This window comes from Vicugna pacos, chromosome 2, assembly GCF_048564905.1.
Source record: "Vicugna pacos chromosome 2, VicPac4, whole genome shotgun sequence".
Lineage (NCBI taxonomy): Eukaryota > Metazoa > Chordata > Mammalia > Artiodactyla > Camelidae > Vicugna > Vicugna pacos.
In genome coordinates this window covers 25,903,792-25,915,034 of record NC_132988.1, presented here as the reverse complement: position 1 = coordinate 25,915,034, position 11,243 = coordinate 25,903,792, and positions in this window count along the sequence as shown.

Sequence of the window (11,243 nt, the reverse complement as noted above, 5' to 3'; positions counted from 1 at the left end):
AGCTGGAAAACTCTAAGTTGTATTTTTTTGCCTACAAAAAATGGTGTAATGTTATATAAATGTTAGGGGGTTCATTAATAAACCACCTCTATGGTTTACCATCGTGATTTTCAAATCTGATGGTGCATTGTAATCACTTGAACGTTTTTTCAAACATACCAATATCAGAGCCATAGAATTTCTGGAGGTAAGGTCTAAATACCAATTTTGTTTTGTCTGTTTTTTTTTTTAAACATGTTAGGTAATTCTAACCAATAACTAAGTTTGAAAACCACCTATTAACTATTATATTGTGACATATAAACTATTAAAGAATCAGAGATTTCTTAAAGGTTAGAAAATGTATACTCATTTTGAATATGGAGTATTAATTAAAAATTATCAGGAAAAAATGGGCTTATAGGAAACACATTATAAATATATTATATACATATTCATCTGGAATTATAAAGTATTCTACTTTGACACTGATTGGCAGGAAAAGATATACAATTAGTCATTTTCAGGGAAAATTAATACCAGTTTAAGAATTTTAACAACAGCTAATTATTACCTATTTTTAAGAGATTTGGACATTTTCAATGAGTAGACTTTAGGGTATATTTTGATTTTGGGAGATGATGGCTATAGTCAGGATTTTTAATGACACTGAGGCAGTAATTTTCCCATAAGTTTAACATCAAGAACTTCCCGCAGACACACAGTGTTTCTTTACTTAATTTTTGAATTTAACCCTCACCTAACTGTTAATAAATGTTTGTTTTCAATATAATTAATAATGCTGTGTTAAATGTTTACATATATAAAGCCTGTATGCATTTCTAATAATTTACTTAAGTTAGACTATGAGCTATAATACATAGAATTCCATAGCCATTGGATAGTAGAATTGATGGGAAATAAATCATTTTAGGACTCTTGAATACTATGACAAAATTGACATCCAGAAATTGTGTTACTTAAATTATAAAGGAATTGATTATTTTTTTAAGACTGTATCTTTTGTTTACAGTTAATTGACTGCAAGGAGGTAGTACTGAAATATTCTTTGTAGTTTTAGAATTGAGGCACGACAGAAGAAAGTTGTCTCCTCTAGATTCCAAAATTTTGTATTTGTCTGACTTCATCTACCACCTGTGTGTGACTTTACACCAGATTACCCAATTGTCTAAGCCTCTATTCTGACAGCTACAAAATTGGATAATATTTTATATCATACTCACTTTGGTGATTATAAATGTTCAGAATTTTACATAAGCCATCACATTATCTGCAAATAATTCAACTTGCATCTTTCTTCTATCATTAATACCACTTAGCATTTTATTGATTGTTGCATTGGTTCATCCAACCACTGGCAATCTTGTTCTTTCTTTCTCTTCAAAATCCGTTTTCCATCTGATTGTCTCTCACCTGCATGTCTGCTACCGTCCTCTACCTACTGCTCCATCTTTCCTGGGGTATTGTAGTGATCTGTTGACAGGTCTCTACTGCAATGATTACGCCCCTAGAGTCTATTTTCCCCACAGAAGCGAGAGTTTTCATTTTTATGTCAGTTGTTTTCTCAAATTTATGTAATAAAATTTATTATCATATAATTTTATGCCAGTTGCTAGTTCAGAATCCTGTACAGGATTCCCATTACATTTAGACTAAGTCCAAATTTATATATTAATTAGGATATAGGTCACCCTCTAAGATAGGCAACAAATCCCAACATTACCTGGCCATGATCTGTTTTCTATCTACACTTCCTCTTGCTTCCTGTGCTCCAGCCACACTGATGTCCTTCTTTGTTCTTAAATATTCTGCCTTCCCTTTGCCTGTAGTGTTTTATCCAGATATAAAAGTGTTTTGCTTCCTGCTTTTTCCTTTTCTCTTCTGAAATGTTACCCCTCAGAGATGATTCCTTTTGACACTTTATCTAAAATGACATCACCCTGTCACTCTCTCTACTTACCTTAATTTTTTTTCCTTCTGACACTCACTGCTGCTGAATATTATACCTTTTCTGTCTCTGCCTCTAATAATTTTAGTGGGGACAGGGATTTTTTTGTGTGTGTGTTCCCTGATGTACCCCTTGCAGTGCCTCAAACTGCACCTAGCATAGGGTAGATGTACAATAACTATTTGTTGAATGAATAAACTGATGCATGAATGAATTGGAAAAACCCTTACTGAAGAAAATTAAGTAATATTAGTGATAGCTCGTGTTTCAGTTACTCATTGCTGCATAACAAAAACCTGTTGGTTCAAAATAACATCACAAATTTGGAATTTGGGCAGAATCCAGCAGGGTCATCACTGCTTCACCTGCTATCAGCTGAGAGAGTTTGAAGCTTGGGGGTTGGTACAGTTCAAATGCTTACACTCACCTCTGGAGATTGAAGCTGACTGTCAGCTTGGATATCAGCTGAGCTTGGGGCCCAGCACTTAGACACGCCATTCCATGTGGCTGCTTGGCTTCTTTACCGTATGATAGATGGGTTCCAAGTAAAATCATCACAGTGAAGAGAAGAGAGACAGGTTAAAGGTATATTGCTTTTTATCATCCTGTCTGGAAAGACAAGCAGTATCACTTCTGCCCCATTCTATTCATCAAAAGTATGACTAAAGCTGGCCCATATTCAAGGGGAAAGATATTAGACTCTGGTTTTTATGGAAGAAACGTCAAATATTTTGCTGACATATTTTAAAACTGTTATAGGGTGCATTGTTATTTTAGTCCCCATTTTAATGGAATTGCCTCTAGGGTTTTCCTATTATATGTATTTTCTGCTCAACAATAGCAAAGACAAGATTGATAGGCCAGCTTATTACAAATGAATTAATGAATACAATTTTGTATACATGTAAGACTTATTTTAATGCCTCATCAAAGAAAAATTACACCTAAATAGCTATTGATGCATATTAAATTGGTAAAAAAAAAACTAGGAAAATATTTTGAAATATAATGATACAAGCAACTTATTTAGTTTAATGTACTAAGTGTAATCTGTCCTTACTGAATCACTACATGTGTGCAGTCTCTTTCCAGCTACACTGGCTTCTCTTCATCTGCCATTTTTACTGTCAGCTTGACAGCACCTGTGAATTTATTGAACATTATCAGGACTGGGAATGTTTTCAGTGTGATGGCAAAATTCATACCTGAAAAAAGTATTTCAGTCTGCTACTTGCTGCTGCTTTTCAAAAAGTCAGCCTTCTCTTGGCCAACTACATCTGAACAAAATTAAAGGTATTGGTATTTCAGGAGTAAAAACAAATCATCTTTTCTACTTCTATCACTGGATATTGAGTTATTCACACTGAATATTTAGATACAATATTAATTTTCTTTCAAAATCTCTTCTTTCCTTTTCCAGTAGTGACTTCTTTGTTACATCAGCTGCTGTCTTTTTTCACTTAGTTCTATGGTGCTTACATACTTAAGTTTTTACATAGAGAAGCTACCCATGTGATTGTATATTATATACTTTGTATATGAAAACAGCTTGGAAATGTTTCTTCTCTTTAGGGATAAGCAGATTCATTAAGTAAGAAATATGATTAGATTCAGTAGTATAGCTCCATGTTAAAAAAGAAAAAAAATGACTCTTTGAGAAGGAATATATATTACAAAATTAGACCTAGTGAACAATTAAACGAAGCACAGTCAACAGTCTTACCCCAAATCTGAGACTGACATTATTTCAAACTATGGAGAAAATGGTAATGTGAATGTCTTAATAGTTTTAAATATATTTATGTTTTATACTATTCATAATAGATGGTCTAAAGAAATACTGCAATATCTTTTTTGTGATACTTCCTTATTACATTCTCAAAAAAAGAGGGCAAAATTTAGGATACTGAAAGACAGATTTGATTCTTACAGGAGATTGAGGAACACTTGTCTTTCTTTTGAGTAGTTAAAGGTAAACTTCCATTATAAAAGAGAGATTTTTATCATTACAATTTTAACATACAAAGGATGTGTACTGCTTCAAAACGCCAACGTGATTTTAGCTTCAAATTCTTTTTCCTCCTCAAATATTAAAGGTATTTGCAGATCCTTAGACCTGTTTGTCTACTTAGCCAAGTTAAATTAAAATGCAAGATGATAATCTATTGTTAGATTATTTTTCCAATATTGACAATCAGTTCCCTTTCATAATGAACTTTTCTCTGTGCTAGCTACTTCAAATCTTTTTATCCTGTACCCATAGGATTGAACATGATTATGAAAGATAAACCTTAGTAATAAAAGATGAAAAGAGGTTATGACATTCTTATTAAACAGAAAAGGCAACTTCTTTTGATTCTAATCTTATAGTTACCAGCATTATTAGACCGTTATTAGAAGTACAGGAAATAGGCATATTTATTCATAAGTCCTCCTCTCATAAATTAGACTTTGCAAAGGGTAGAACTTTTACAAAACTAGTGCACTGTGACTCTTCTTTTTGTCTTGTTAAATGCATCATGTTAATTCTATTTTCCTTTGGAGGAAATGTTAAAAACATGAAAGTTGTTCAGAAATAAACTAAAATATTAATGCAACTCACCAGTACCTTCAAGAGGGTAACATAATGGAAAAGAAGAAAATTAACATCTCTTGAGCTGGTGTATTCCAGACAATTTACTTGGTTTTTGTTTTGCCTTTTTTTTTTTTTTAATGTCTTCCCAGGAAGCCAAAGAAGAAGTCATATTGCTTATTTGTAGGCAACAGAATCCAAATTGGCTAGTTTAAGGGGATCTATTAAGCGGTAGAGGTAACTCACCAAACTTTTAGGAGGGACGAAGAGACTCTAGGCTTAGCTTCTACAGTTACAGCAATGGGCCACCGTAAGAGCCATTGATGGGACTCTGCAAACGCAGGAAGCTAAAAATGTTGCAGACTCCAGGATGAATGCCTTTCTGTGACAAACCCAAAACTACCAAACTGGAAAGTCTTCTGAAAAATTAGGAGGTCATTAGTCTAGAACCATACTGCTCTGATTACATTACACAATTCTCAAATGAATGAATCTAATTACAGGAACCCAAATCACATCTGGTGCCCTAGCTGCCAGGAAATATAGCAAATATAAGTTTGCCAGACCCCAGAGTCCAGATTCCATATGCTTAAAGGGCCTCGGAGTGAGAATTGGAAAATGTGTCAGCTCTACCCATAGAGGGCCCCCATTCCACAAGGTTACTTGGCATCAGTAAAGATGCCGTACCAGTTCCCATGATAGAGAAACATTATCTCACAGCTTAGCAGCTTCACACATCGTATTTTTCTCATAATTCTCTCTTGGGTCTCTATGCAGCTGTAGTCACATATTGGTTAGGGCTGCAGTCATCTGAATACTCTACAGGGCTAAATATCCAGCATGGCCCATTCACACGGCAGGCATTTGGGACCTCTGTTGTAGAATAAAATGCATAAAGTGACCTTTTCCTGTGGCCTGGGCTTGCCCACAGTGTAGGAGTTCAGGGCTCACAGCTTGAATGCTGGGGTGTGCAAGAAAGATGCTGCATGACTCTTTCTCATATAGTATCAGAAATCACATGTCATCACTTCTGACTTATTCTATTAGCCTCAACAGTCCATGCATATCTAGACATATATTGTTCATGCATGTATGTGTTGTATCTATAGTATATACTTATATCTTTATCAATAAGCGAAGAGAAAAATATAGATAACTGCAGGTATTCTCTTTCCCTTAAGGATTCTCAAGACTTGGTTGTCATTCATGGTATTTATTTTCCATTACCCATTCCATGTTCCTTTTACCCTCACCTTGTGAATGTTCCCTATTTAAAGGTGGAGGGGTGATTACTGAAGTTTTTATTCTCGATTGTTCAGGTCCCTTGCTTGGCATGACAGTTTGAGTATTTCTAATCTACCAAAGCAAATGGTAGGACTAAGATGTGTTTGAGATGATTCATTGAGTTGAGTTCCGTCTCTTGATTTTGTTGCAGCGAACATATAAACTGTGATTAGAAAGACAAAACACTGAGACTAGAATAACGCCATCTTTTTGGTTATTGTACTGGTGGCATGAGTTTTCCAAAATTGCTTGGTGAAAGTTTTAGTTTTTGGTTCAGTGATCTCATTCTTAAGTCCCTGTGGAAACATGACTCCCTTGGGTATCAAATTATTAAAATATACTAAAAAGTTGAAGAGACAGGAAGCGAACTTTTCTATTTATCATTTCATATGGTTGAAAAAATAATTATATATAACTATGTACTTATGAAAATTATATAATTTTGAGAGGTACCACCATTAAGTACATCTCTTAGTACCAGAACATATAGGCCACAGCCGTAGAGAATATCATCCTGTAATATCAAACCCCTAAAGTACCAGGGCTTTTTTCCCACTTATTTGAGACTAGTTGATTCTTCAGTAGTTCACCTGATTCTCTAAGAGTAGCTGCTTCTGATATATCTGTGAACCCTGTACAATGATAGTTTTATTTATTTTGTGGTAAAATTAATTCCTTGATAAGAAGTATTGTATGTGAAAATGATGGTGAACAAGGTATCTGGTAAATCAGTTAAAGGTATGTTTACAACAGCTTGGTGGACAGAAGACATAATTATTTTTAAATAAGTGTTTATTACAGTTAGGAAAAATTATTGAACTCTCCCCGAAAAAAGAGATCTGATGCAATCATTATGCTACTAGATGGCTGGCTGATTCTCCTAGAATATGGCATCATATTAACAGTTTACTGTAATTTTTAGATTAGGGACTTAGCATTGAAAGTGTTAGATATGCCTTGTTGTAAGGAAACCCAAGCTATTGAGCCAGTACATTACCACATAACCTCCATTCCTGACACTATAACCACATTTTATATTCATTGAGCAAGAGCTGGGACAGATGTGAGAAGAAGCTGACTGACAGCCTCAAAATAGGGGGGTACCTTGTTCAACCAACTATTGACAACCTCCTCTATAGGACAGTCATGTCGGCCATAAATATTCTCATTTTCTAGGCCCATTTAGTGAGGTTTACCCACATTTCTCCTCCATAAACTGCTTTGTAATCAGTCCTCCAATCTTGTTTCCAAATTTCTCATCATTTGAACAAACTATTAGATACTGCCTATGAATGGCCACCAGTTGAATTTCCAGTAATCTCTAATCCCAGGCCAAATGGACAACAATATGTGACTCTTAACGTTTTGCTTACTGCCGAGATTTTCTTTTCCCATCCTCCTCCCAGCTAGCCTGTCTAACCATGGCGTTCTACTTCGGGGTCAAACTTTTTCTCCCCAGTTAACCATCACAGAAAACGCTAATGAGTCTATAAATGTGTGTTCAGAGAGAAGTGGCAAGAGTAAGCACACAGGGAAATGAAGACCTGCTTAATCTGTCTCAAATATACCACGTTCAATTGTAAGAAAGTGCTTCTTGGTGTGACTGGCTTTATGTTTTTGGATCAGGTAACACCAAGTTTATGATGGGGAATTCAGAGTCACTTGGTGTTGCATCATCAGATGTTCAGTATCTAGCATGGCAAAATGACAAGCTGAGAATTATTGCTGGTTACTTCAAAGAGAATGTGGCTTTGCTCTAAAACCTAAGCATCCTCTGCTCTGACTTGCCTATCCAAGCCTATGACTGGCTGCATGAATCATCTCGATCACACAGGCATTTTAAGTACCATCAAATTTAGAAGCTGAGAAGGGCTGGGCGTAAACAGCCTTTGCTTAGATCAAATCTGAGCTAGCTGGAGAGCCTTTTCTTGCTCTCAGTGAAACCCAAAACTAGGCCACTTGGTAAAGGTGTCTGAGCAATATAATTAAATGGACTATTAATTCCCTCTAGAACCCAACAAGCATTACGACTTTTTCTCAGTAGCAGAGAAAGTAAATTGAAGCAACATGTCCTTTCTTCTGAAGAAGGGGTGTCCTAACATGTCTAGATCTATAGATAATAGAAACTATCAGATGCTTGTACTACTATAGAGTATCACTCTCATTTTCTGGCATCCATCAAATGCTACTTCCTGCTCAGTAGGTACTATCAGCAAGTAAACTGTACTAATATAGTTAATTAAGGCCCTGCAGGCTACATTGTGACCAAGAAGCAAAGTGTTGCATAGCCTCAAGCAGACCACTGAAGATTCACTGTTGTATTTGTTGGAGGAAAGAATATTGCCTCCTCTGTTCTTCTGATTATTGGGATAGAGAAAAACAAAACATAATCTTTAACAGAGTAATAGCTGCATAATAGGTGTTAGGGGCCAAGTTAATTTGTTGCAATAAAAATAATCAAAATTAAATATAGATGATCCTCACCTAATTAACTTTGGAATACTTTTTCTAAGACTCTTTTTTTTTTTTTGCACAAGTCAAAAAGATAAGATAAATAGAGGTGTGACTGAGGCCATTTCTGTTCCTTCCTTGATGCTGTTGATAATGACCCTACATTTTATAAAGCCTTCAGGGATTCATTAGCTTCCACTTAGCTTGTCAACCAATAACCCTCACTCTACAGGGAAGTACTATGAGGATTTTACCAGTGTCTGAGTGTTTATATTCTAACCACACATTCAGAAACTGGGGAAATAACCACAGTGTGAGTTCATAAACAGAGTAAATTCTATTTATCATCTGACCCTCATAAACCCTTATTCAGATCAGCGAATCACTATGGCATTCCTAGATCCAAGAGAACAAAATTGGTTTAGAGCCAGTGTTGGATTACTCCAGAAAAGAATATACATGTATATATTTGGTTTTCTCCTCAGTGCAAGTTGCTCCGGGAAATCAAAGTAGATCTCTTAGGGGAAGCCTCGAAAGTAGATATGCTGTATATACTTAAGATGTCTTTGTAAAAGTCCTTCAGCCAAATATGTTGTTTTTCTCTTCCTTCAAAGGATTCTGTTTTAAAAGAAATTAATGTATGTGAATTTGATGAGATTACAATAAATCTCCATCTGATGATTCAGTTCAGAGCTCTCTCTTCACCAGATACAGAAGAGCTTTTTGGTAAAGTAGATAAAGTACGATCCTAATGGGCTAATACATTTTCTGAGGGATCATATGATCTCCTAGCTCCTGACAAAATCTCTGTCACTCAGATGGTTCTGATTACTGTCCTTCCTCAGTATCTGGCGGGGATTGGTTCCAGGACCCCGTGTATACCAAAATCTGGGGAAGCTCAAGTCCCTAGTGTAAAACAATGTAGAACAGTTGGCCTTCTGTAATCCAAGGGTTCTGCATTCACAGATTGGGAGGGCCACCTTTTCCTCCTGCTGTCTGGTTGAATAATCACTGCCTCTATGGTTAATTGGTATTGTGTTGTATTTTTGTCTTTTGCAATCATGAGAATTCTATAATTGCCACTGAACAAGAAATTAGTATCAACAGAAGCATCTCCTACTTATATGCTCTTCCCACAAAGGACAGCCATTCATAGTGCAACTCACAGATACTGGTCCTCCCTTTACCAGTGACCTTCGCTGTGCCTGTGTAAAGAAGTTATCCTCTTGAATAAGATCTGAAGCTCTAATGTGTAATATGATGACTAGAGTTGATAATACTGTACTGCATAATTGAAATTTGCTAAGAGAGTGTAACTTAAAAGTTCTCACACACATACACCAAAAAAAGAAAGAAAGAAAAAGAAAAACATAACTATATGAGATGATGGATGTATTAACTTGGTGAGGGAATCCTTTCACAATGTATACAGATCCAATCACCACTCTACATTTTAAATATCTTATTTTATTTGTCAGTTATACCTCAATAAGCTGAAAAAAAGGGGGAAGTGAGCCTCAGAGCTTACTTTGTAGATATAGTTAGAATGAGTAGCATGCCTACTACCTTACTGTACTCCTAAAAGTACCCACACAATCGCGCCTTTGAGCTTACTTTTTTTAACTATTTGATTTGTAAGGAAGTTTAGAAAATAATAAATGGTGAATTTGAACACTATAGAATTTAAAGAATCTTTCATTCAAAAATTCTTTTTTTTTTAAGCATATACATGAAAAGGGCAATACCGTTAAAGAAAAACCTAAATGAATATTATCACTCTGTATGGTTGGCTCTATGCAAAGATCCCTATGTCAAATACCAATGGCAAATAAGATAATGACTATAGGAAAATGTTGTGCTCCCCTCAATTAGATATTATCAGTCATTGATTGTTTACCTCTTTGGGAAAGTAGTTTAGAAATAACTTTGTCCATAAACTTTCTTTGAGGATTAAATCTTCCATATGAACATGAAAATCTTAATCATCATGAAATCCCAGAGGCAGATCGCTATTGAAAGACAAATGAAAACATGACTGAAGAGGAAATCGAATTATCTATGACCTATGCAATGAACACACATGTCTTGACAGCTAGAGTATCTATATTTAGAAATCCTGAATAATTGTAAAAGACTAGCACAAGGCTTTCTATTCCACCGAAACCGCTCTGTGACTTCCAGTTACCTTTAACCACTCCCTTCCCATCAGCCACACACAGGTAACTGGTCCTTTCATTTTGTTTACACCTCTTAGGATGCTTTGCATTCCGAACTTTTCAATGCAAGCTAACAAGCAGCTGTAGGGTCTATCACCTCCCTAAGGTCGTATCCTGATAGCATGTTGTAGACTTTTTAAACCCATTAATTATTTCCACTATTCTTATATTTGTATTGGATTTTATTTTAAGAGATATATAAGCAATGACATAATTCTTTTGTGGTGAAAACCTCTGTTGCACAAGACTTTCCTTTAGCATCTTACTAGCCACTACACTAAGCTGATTTATATCTGAATTTCAGAATGAGGATGGCATCTGGTCCCTGCTGCAGCAGCCAACTCATCTTGGAATGGACACTGTTATTTTGTCTTCTAGGTTTTATTTGGATGGCAGAGGAAAAGAATCTTTCATTTTAAAAAGGTCTTAAGTATTGGATTTAAGCATGGTACCAGAGGACACACCCAGATGTTTTAGCTTGAGATCATTATGTGGAATTCGTTTTTACATGTTTCTTTTTCACATTTTTTTTTAAAAAACCTTGAGATGTTATCTTTTTCCTTCTGTCTGAAATCTGCTTAGAAAAATATTAGAGGGTAGCTACATATGCCAAAATGTTGTCATCAAAGTTTGCTTGCTGTTTCTTTACATTCCTATGATGTTTATCCTCATCCATAATTCATTTTTCTGAAAAAAACATCAGGAGAAACAAAGAATAAATGGTGACACAGTGCCAAAGATCCCTTGGGAGTCTGAATAAGAACGCAGTTCA